The sequence below is a fragment of the Anabrus simplex genome, chromosome 6 (assembly GCF_040414725.1).
Source record: "Anabrus simplex isolate iqAnaSimp1 chromosome 6, ASM4041472v1, whole genome shotgun sequence".
Classification (NCBI taxonomy): domain Eukaryota; kingdom Metazoa; phylum Arthropoda; class Insecta; order Orthoptera; family Tettigoniidae; genus Anabrus; species Anabrus simplex.
The window spans coordinates 250,719,118-250,728,697 of NC_090270.1; the positions used below are offsets into that span (position 1 = coordinate 250,719,118).

The following is a 9,580-nucleotide window of genomic DNA, read 5'->3' on the forward strand; positions in this document are numbered from 1 at the left end:
GTAGATTTACTGGCACGTAAATGAACTCCTGCGGGACAAAATTCCGGCCCCTCGGCGTCTCCGAAAACCGAAAAGGTAGTTAGTGGGACGTACAGCCAATAACATAATTTTTATTATCCTTTTCCAAAATCCGTGCAGATAATCAAGAAAAGAATAAACAGCAAAAGAGAAAAGAAATATTACGAGGGCATTCGATCTGTGCAAGTAAAGGAGGTACGAAAGCACTACGTTAAAAGTTTTGTATGGAGTGTTGTTGTAAGCTATGGGTCAGAAACATGGCCTCTGCGAAAAGCTGAATTGCTGAAACTCAAGGCCTTTGAGATATGGTGCTGGCGTAATCTCTTCAGAAATCGTAGACTGAAAGATTGACAAACGAGATTATTCTCCAAAGTACAAATGAGAATGGGGCACGCACCTTGGTTGAAACTTTAAATAGAAGAAGAAATAGCTCTATTTGCCACTTGCAGCTGTTGGCCAAAGAAAGGAAACTTGGAATACATGCATGTTACCTGCAGCCTTAGGGGTGAGGAGAATGAGATTATTATTATTATTATTATTATTATTATTATTATTATTATTATTATTATTATTATTATTATTATTATTATTAAGTCAGGTTGTTTCACCAAGAGGAAAAGTCCTCTCACTTTTAATTATGACTGTGTTGATGGAGTGGAAGGACCTCGCGGGGATCATTGTAAGTACTTAGTTGTTAAAATAAGGGAAGGTCTTCATTAGGATAACCACATAGAAAAATCGTTGATGTACTCTAGATCGTCATGGTGTATTTTCTTATTTTTCTTCTTCCTTTTCCCTGTCTTACAATGAGCTTCTTTGCTTCAGTTTTGTACTTTTTTTAAAAAATTCGTGTGGCTATTTCTAGCCGAGTGCAGTCCTTGTAAGGCAGACCCTCCGATGAGGGTGGGCGGCATCTGCCATGTGTAAGTAACTGCGTGTTATTGTGGTGGATGTGGTGGAGGATAGTGTTATGTGTGGAGTGTGAGTTGCAGGGATGTTGGGAACAGTACAAACACCCAGCCCCCGGGCCATTGGAATTAACCAATTAAGGTTAAAATCCCCGACCCGGCCGGGAATCGAACCCGGGACCCTCTGAACCGAAGGCCAGTACGCTGACAATTCAGCCAACGAGTCGGACAATTTTGTACTTATTTTTACTTGTATTGTAATTATCGGTGTGTAAAGGTATTGTATTGGGCCTACTGCCAGTGTAATTTCAAAGAGTCAAATAAATACCTGAATTCATTAATTAACGAGGGTGTAAATAAAGGTTAGAGCTTCCGTGGCTCAGGAGGCAGCGCGCCGGCCTCTCACCGTTGGATACCGTGAATCAATTCCCGGTCACTCCATGTGAGATTTGTGCTGGACAAAGCGGAGGCGGGACAGGTTTTTCTCCGGGTACTCCGGTTTTTCCTATCATCCTTCATTCCAGCAACACTCTTCCCTATCATTTCATTTCATCTGTCAGTCATTAATCATTGCCCCAGAGGAGTGCGACAGGCCTTGGCAGCCGCACCATTCCTATCCTCGCTGCAACTTGGGGGCTTCATTCATCCCATCCCTGACCTGGTCATTGACTGGAAAACAGGTTGTAAATAAAGGTTAAAGATTTCAGATTTACTCGAATGGGTAATGAGGGTATTTAGGGATTGTAGTAAAGTTGTAAAGGAGAGGGCGTGTAAGTCGCTGGTAAAACTGCAATTAGAGTCTGATTCCAGTGTATGGAACGTTCACCGGGATTACTTTTTTCGAGAAATGGCAAAATATCCATAGGAAAGCAGAACGATTTGTTCCGGGTGATTTCCGACGAAGGAGTGATGTTACGAACATGTTGGAATCCTTGGGCTGGGAAGACTTGGGAGAAAGGAGACGAGGTGCTCGACTAAGTGGTATATTCGGAGTTGTCGGTGGAGAGGTGGCGTGGAATGACATTTGTAGACGCATAAGCTTCAATGGACTTTTTAAAAGTAGGTAAGAAAAGTTTGGTATCCCGAATCGATTTTCCACTCTTGTTAGACGGAGAATCCAGCAGTTCTTTGGATATGCACATGTGTTAAGGAGAGAATATAGCCTTGAAACAGTAGTTGTTAAAGGAAAAGTAAATGGTATCAGGTCGCGTGGAAGAGCTCCCAGAAGATGGACAGACCAGATCAAAGATGTTACGTACCTCTTCGAATGAGAGTTCGGTGAGCAGAAGACCGTAGACAATGGAACTGCTGGTGGACAGTCAAAAAGAATGCTATTTCTGTATCGGTCGTGAATGCAGTTTTTAATTGTCCTTCATCTCTGTCTGTCTATGCATGTATGTATGTATGTATGTATGTATGTATGTATGTATGTATGTATGTATGTATGTATGCACGGGCATCGCGGAAAAATGGGTGAAGATAATTTAATGAAAATCGGTATGTAAATTTGGGGAATGAACCACTACAATCTAGACTATAAAGTGAGTGAAATGGTAATTTAGGGGCAGGCCTAAAATTTAATTTTCGAATATTTATGCTATTAGTGGTCTTATCGATAAATACTACATAACTAAATTTATATAAAATTACATTTCCGATCATTTATGTCTTATACATTTTTACCGCATTGGCTATAATAACCAAGATATTCATGAATTTCGATTTGTATTATTCAGTCCATATCAGTACCGAACCAGGAGAAAGTGGGTGAACAGAATTTCATGAAAATCGGTAAGTAAAATCTGGGAATAAGGTCCTATAGTTAAGGCCGAAAATAATTTTTATTTACCCTGGATGAAATGGTAGTTTACGGGAAGCTGCCTAATATTTACCTATGTTATTGGTGTTATGGAAAAGTATTACATAACAAAAGTTATAGAGAATACAAATTCCAAACATTTATGTCTTATACAGTTTAACCATACCGACTATAATAATAGAAATAATGAATTTAGACTTCTGCTACTCAGTCCGTATCAAGGCCGAGCATTGCTAACATGGAAATTGTTTAATCGTGTTAACATTTTTCATGATTGTCTTAAGGTGAAAAAAAAGCGTAGTCATCGGCCTGTATAGACAAGGAAAATTGTGAAGATGATTATAAAAATGAGAGAAAATCGTGAAAGAGCGATCGCTTTGAGAATAAGACAAGAGGGAGTTTACATTAGATGCTATAATACCCCACATTCGAAAGAAAACTAAATATGAAGGGCTACAATATCGAAAGCTCATAAAACTGATCAACAATAACCATAGACTGATCATTGTTGAGATGTGATTTTTCTCTTCTAATGCCACTCATCTAGGGGCTGCCTGGCCGAGGCGGTAAAGGCGTGCTCGGTTCGCCCGGAAGGACGTGGGTTGGAATCCCCGTCAGGAAGTCGTAAAATTTAAGAAACGAGATTTCCACTTCCGGAGGTACATATGGCCCTGAGATTCACTCAGCCTACACCAAAAATGAGTACCAGGTTAATTTCTGGGGCAAAGGTGGTCGGGCATAGAGCTAACCACTCTACCCCATCACGTGCCGCGGTTAATAATGGTGGAAGCCTTTACCTTCGACTCCTCCAAGGGTCTTCATGGCCTGTATGGAGGTGTCTTTGTCTTTGCTGCCACTCAACTCCGATAGGTGGGATTATCGCTGCGCCCCGAGTAAAACAGCCTGTCTGAATAGCACATGCTACATGATTGTCCCGTAATTCAAGACGAAAATTGGGGCAAATATTCGTTTATTGGAATTGGAATTAGAGATCGGAATAATTATCTAGGGCGATGTTCGATAGATTTCCAGCTTCTTTGATATAATGTAAGAAACGATTAGATAAACAACAGTATAGAATCTGCCACCTGGGTGAAACCCCTAAATGAAGAACTGCGGAGAGTGAGTTGAGATGAATTACACTGAGAGTTTTCCTGTGATTTTACAGAGGCAAAATTGAACTGTTCATACTTCCTTCATTTGTGTACCGGTGGCTAATCGAAGATTTAAAAAAAAGGTGATGCTAACATTTGGAAGTGCACAAAGGAAGTATTATTTAATTTTTTTGGTATAGGAAATCATAGAGAGGGAAACATTACGTGGCAAATCAGTACACTGAACTTGTGGCCAGGTTCACGCCGCAGCAAAAACGCATCTACTGATTCTCGTCGCAGCAAGGCCATGCTAAACACGATCATGTCATAGCCATTCTGTATAATTATTTCACTTCTAGAAGTAATGATGAAACATTGCCAGCTCTGCTCGTTGAACAACTGCGACTAATGGTGAAAAAGGTGGAAAACGACTTCTCTAATGCCGTCAGACCGATGGCCAGCTATATTGCACTTTTTGTGCATTGTTCTACTCCGATGGAACTACAGAACGTGCGCGAATTCACTGCGGCTACTTTCTTCTCATCATCAGAGCCCCAGCAATATCAAATAATAATAATAATAATAATAATAATAATAATAATAATAATAATAATAATAATAATAATAATAATACCTTCTCCGTGCATATAAACTGGGTGCCTTTTAGAAGGCCCCCTGTATCGTGTATTGGAAGAATTTCGAAAGTTTATCGTCAGATGTCTCTCCTGTCCACTTATCAATCAATCAATCAATCAATCAATCAATCAATCAATCAATCAATCAATCAATCAATCAATCAATCAATCAATCAATCAATCAATCAATCAATCAATCAATCAATCGATCAATCAATCAATCAATATTGATCTGCATTTAGGGCAGTCGCCCAGGTGCCAGATTCCCTATCTGTTGCTTTCCTAGCCTTTTCCTAAATGATTTCATAGAAATTGGAAATTTATTGAACATCACCCTTGGTAAGTTATTCCAATCCCTAACTCCCTTTCCTATAAATGAATATTTGCCCCAGTTTGTCCTCTTGAATTCCAACTTTATCTTCATATTGTGATCTTTCCTATTTTTATAAACGCCACTCAGACTTATTCGTCTACTAATGTCATTCCACGCCATCTCTGCGCTGACAGCTCGGAACATACCACTTAGTCGAGCAGCTTTTCTTCTTTCTCTCAATTCTTCCCAACCCAAACTTTGCAACATTTTTGTAACGCTACCCTTTTGTCGGAAATCACCCAGAACAAATCGAGCTGCTTTTCTTTGGATTTTTTCCAGTTCTTGAATCAAGTAATCCTGATGAGGGTCCCATACACTGGAACCATACTCTAGTTGGGGTCTTACCAGAGACTTATATGCCCTCTCCTTTACATCCTCACTACAACCCCTAAACACCATCATAACCATGTGCAGAGATCTGTACCCTTTATTTACAATTTATTTACAATCCCCCCTTCCTCCCCGTGGGAGGATGGACAATTAATTTTCAAGAGAATTTTGGTATTCATAAAATTTCTAAACTGAATTGTTTGTAGATTATTTTTGGTGTTCTAAGGTTACTAGCACTTCTGTCTCTTCCCGCCTTCTTAAAATTTTAGCCAATCAGGAATTTTTAAAATTTATAGAAAATGTGGGTGTGTACAGGGCTTCGGCCCAGAGAGTTCTGGAACCTTCCTCACCACTATAAAAGCTGAGACCTTTTGGGCCACGTTGTCTCTCCATCGCTCCAGTCAAGAGGTTTAGAGTGTGTCGGAGGCAGGGGTCAAGTCTCGCCCATCGACGGAAGGTCCACCAGCTCAAGGTAATAGCAGACATCTTTTATCATGTGATAGTCTCAAAAAGCTAACTTGAGGGGAAGGTTTCAAAGTTCTTTCGTAATATAAATGTCAGACTTTCAATGTAAATTTTAAAATAAGCCTAAGGACTTTATTCTAACTTAGGGAATAAAGAGTGTGAACCCTCTTTTAATTGCTATTCAACTAGGTATTGTGGTGACTATGATTTCGTAAACTTTAAAATGTATCACTTCCTTTTTGTAATTTAAAATTTTCTCTCCATCTACTCACCTCCGTAGTATGGGCTTAGACTCTGTAAATTCGGGCCATAAACCTATATAGAGTTTTAAGAATTTTCAAGTGAACTTCAAAGGAGTGCAAGCATTCGCCTCCCAACATTTTGGTTTACAGGCGACATATTAAATCCTTTCTTTTTTTCACTAAGGCCAGCTAGAATGGGCACTTATTGCCTCTGTTAATGTTTAACTATTCTTATTTAAAAGTAACTTAGACTGTCGAGCAAATAAGACAGGGGAAACTGGTTGTATTTTACCTCATGTAAAAGTTACACTGTGTCTTGGAAAGGTTTGAATCTTGTAAATTTTGGGGATTAGTCTCCTAGGTAATTGTATGGAGCAAAGACGCTCTTTTGAAGGTGGTAAAATTTGAAGCTCCGTCTCCTTACTTGTAATTGATTGGAGCAGTAGTGCTCTATGAGCTACCTAACTCATACTTTAAGAATCATTACGTCTCTTTTACTTGATCATTACTATCGTTGTAAGAGCTGAAGAGCTCCCCTTCTCTTTATCCAACTGTTATTTGTTATTATTTGACAAAGTTTAAAACCTGAAAAGAAAAAGGAAAAGAAATATAATTTCAAATATTAGAGTTTTAAATTAAGATTTGATATTTTCTCTGCCCACCCATTCATGCCCGCACCCTCTTACACATCTGTGCTCCACGGTATCGCCGCAACAAGTGGTAGCAGAGCGTGGTTGAATCGGCCTGGACAAAACCCCTTTGGCGGATGTTCATAGAATTTGAAACAGAACTCTAAAAGTCTTCCGTTTTCTGGAATTTTCCAAATTTGTCAGTTTCTCCCTCACTATGTCTAGTTTCAGAGAAGACCTTGCACCGCGGTATCTGCGCAAGGAAGAACTTATTTATGAACTTTTAATCAGAAAGTTCCAGTCTGGTTGTTATCACTGTCAATGTGTTGTTATCAACTGTTACTAATTACAGTACTCTGCCAGCATGTGGTGACAGTATGTTAGGCCGAGGTTACAGTTCAATGATAGATTACTGATAATAATAACAACTAAACATCGTTGTGCGCAGTAGAATGTATCCCAGAGGGATCCGGGACGTAAAGGATGGTAACAAGATATACAATGAAACGAAAACATAATATCGATAATGACAACAACAACAACAACCCTTTATTTGAATAGATATACGTATGTGTACACAACCGTCCAGCGGGTACAAAACATAACAAATATAATTCGATGGATAAGTGAGACAAATATGGAAGTAATATAAATTGTGTTTAGTACAAATACTTTATATAGTTAATACAGATCCTTAGATGTGCAAACACTTATGCAAATCGTTAAGAAGTCTCATATATTTAACTGAATAAGTAACCCAATTCAAAATAATCAATAGTGAGGTTGATCAAGACGGTAGTTAAGTTCTTTACAAGTCAGTCCTAAATTTTAAATACCTTATACCATAAATTCATACAAAATTTCAAACAAGATGAGAGGTGAAGAGGGGCCGGGAATGAGGGAACCGAGAGACACGACCGACGCGAAAGAGTTCTAATAGGAAAACGGCAGGCACATGAAGATAGAATTTGCTTGAAAAGTGAAGCAGTTCAAAATACGGTAAAGCGTGTATAAGTCCAAGGTTGCTTTACGGATTAGTGCCCAAAACACAAATGGATTTTAGTGCCGTGTAATTGCGTGACTCTCCCAACTCCGTCATTATTTTTAAAAAATGAATGCAAAGATATTTTACATGACCTGATCTCTATGTCTCACCTGAAATCAAAACAGCAGCAGTCGAAGGGACTAGAGATCCAGCTCTCTCCAGTGTAGTGTGCTCGCACATCCAGCGGGGAACGACCTCTCTTATAGTCCCTAGACCAGCTTTCTTCATAAGAGCTTCTATGCCGTCTCATAAGAGCTTATGTATAGTCGGCATCTTGCACAGTAGCCTCTAAGCTAGATTTCTCCATAAGAGACCGCCACTGACTCGGTCACGTGACTATGACGTCATAACCACGTGCTTTATTTGTAAACAAAGCCACGTGCTTGACCAAATGCTTTCTTGACAACTGTCATCTTGATGGACTCTAACCTCACTTTTATGGACAACAGAGCATCGCTAACCTCAGTGCTGCGCCCTTAGGCCGTTTCATAAGAGCCTATGTATAGCCACCATCTTGCGCAAGCACCCTTAGACTGTCTTTGTATAGCAGCGATTTTGCACAGTAGCCTCTAGGCCGTCTCATAAGAGCCTATGTATAGCCGCCATCTTGCGCAAGCGCCCGTAAGCCGTCTTTGTATAGCCGCCATCTTTCGCAAGCGCCCCTAAGTCGTCTCATAAGAGGCTATGTATAGCCGCTATCTTGCGCAAGCGCCCCTAGGCCGTCTCATAAGAGCCTATGTATAGCCGTCATCTTGCTCAAGCGCCCTTAGGCCGTCTTTGTATAGCCGCCATCTTGAGCAAGCGCCCTTCAGCCGTCTCATAAGTGCCTATGTATAGCCGCCATCTTTCGCAAGCGTCCCTAGGCCGCCTCATAAGAGCCTATGCATAGCCACCATCTTGCGCAAGTGCCCCTAGGCCGTCCCAAAGGAGTCTGTGTGTAGCCGCCCTTGCGCAAGCGCCCTTCGGCCGTCTCATAAGAGCCTACGTATAGCCGCCATCTTGCGCAAGCGCCCCTAGACCGCCTCAGAAGGAGCTGTGTATAGCCGCCATCTTCTGCAATTGGCATCAGGAAGGGCATCTTGCCGTAAAACTAAGGTTAAGCCCCTTAATATTGCGGATGTGGGGTTAGGCTCGGTCTCTTAGGCGTCTGGAAGGGCAACTGGCCGTTAAAGTGAGGATAAGCCCCTCAAGATAGCGAATGTGAGGTTAGGCTCGCTCTCTTATGCAAAATCCGCAAATCGACATGGCACACCTACTATACTAGGGGTCAATGACCTCGAGTCAGAACCCTCATTGCTCCCCTACTAGGGGTCAATGACCTCGAGGGCAGACCCTCCGTGGCTATTGGAACGGCTTTGCCCACGGAAAACCACTTCGAGGATGGCTAAGGAGGGAGTCGAATCTCCCTCTACTCAGTTGACCTGAGGCTGAGTGGAGCTCGTTCCAGTGCTCGTGGCCTAGCCGGGAATCGAACCCGGACCTCTGATCGTGGCAGCTTATCACACTAACCATTACATGCCAGAGGCGGACACTCTTCTAATATTCTAAATTCTAAAATTGAAGATCAGCTGTCATGTCATCACGTATTCTTAGAGGTGCTTAAATCTCATAGTTGTACACAACCGACCCGAAGCCTCGGTAGCGCAGCTGGCAGCGCGTAAGTCTCATAATCTTAAGGTCGTGAGTTCGATCCTCACCCGGGGCGTAGCTTTTCGTGTATTTTAAGGAAAATTCGCGAGCGTAATCGGAAAACTACCTGTGTACCATTGCTAATAATATGACTTATTCCTTAGAATTGTAAATGTAGGCCGTCGCCCGAAAGAAATTGAGCCCTTAAATGCTGTTCGTAATCTAGGCCGATTTATATAAAAAATTACCAGATCAGATCTTCTTATTCTTCTTCTGTATCTGTTTACCCTCCTCGGACTCAGCGAGGGATCCCAGTTCTACCGCCTCAAGGGCAGTGTCCTGGAGCTTCAGACTCTGGGTCGGGGGATACAACTGGGAAGGATGACCAGTATC

At 41.3% G+C, this 9,580-nt stretch overlaps 1 non-coding gene across 1 annotated transcript; it reads left to right on the top strand.

Annotated features, from left to right (window-relative positions):
* The first annotated feature begins 9,190 nt into the window (after positions 1-9,190).
* Positions 9,191-9,263, top strand: TRNAM-CAU (transfer RNA methionine (anticodon CAU)). Its single transcript has one exon. It is a non-coding gene; the product is annotated as a tRNA-Met (tRNA).
* Positions 9,264-9,580: the final 317 nt, after the last annotated feature.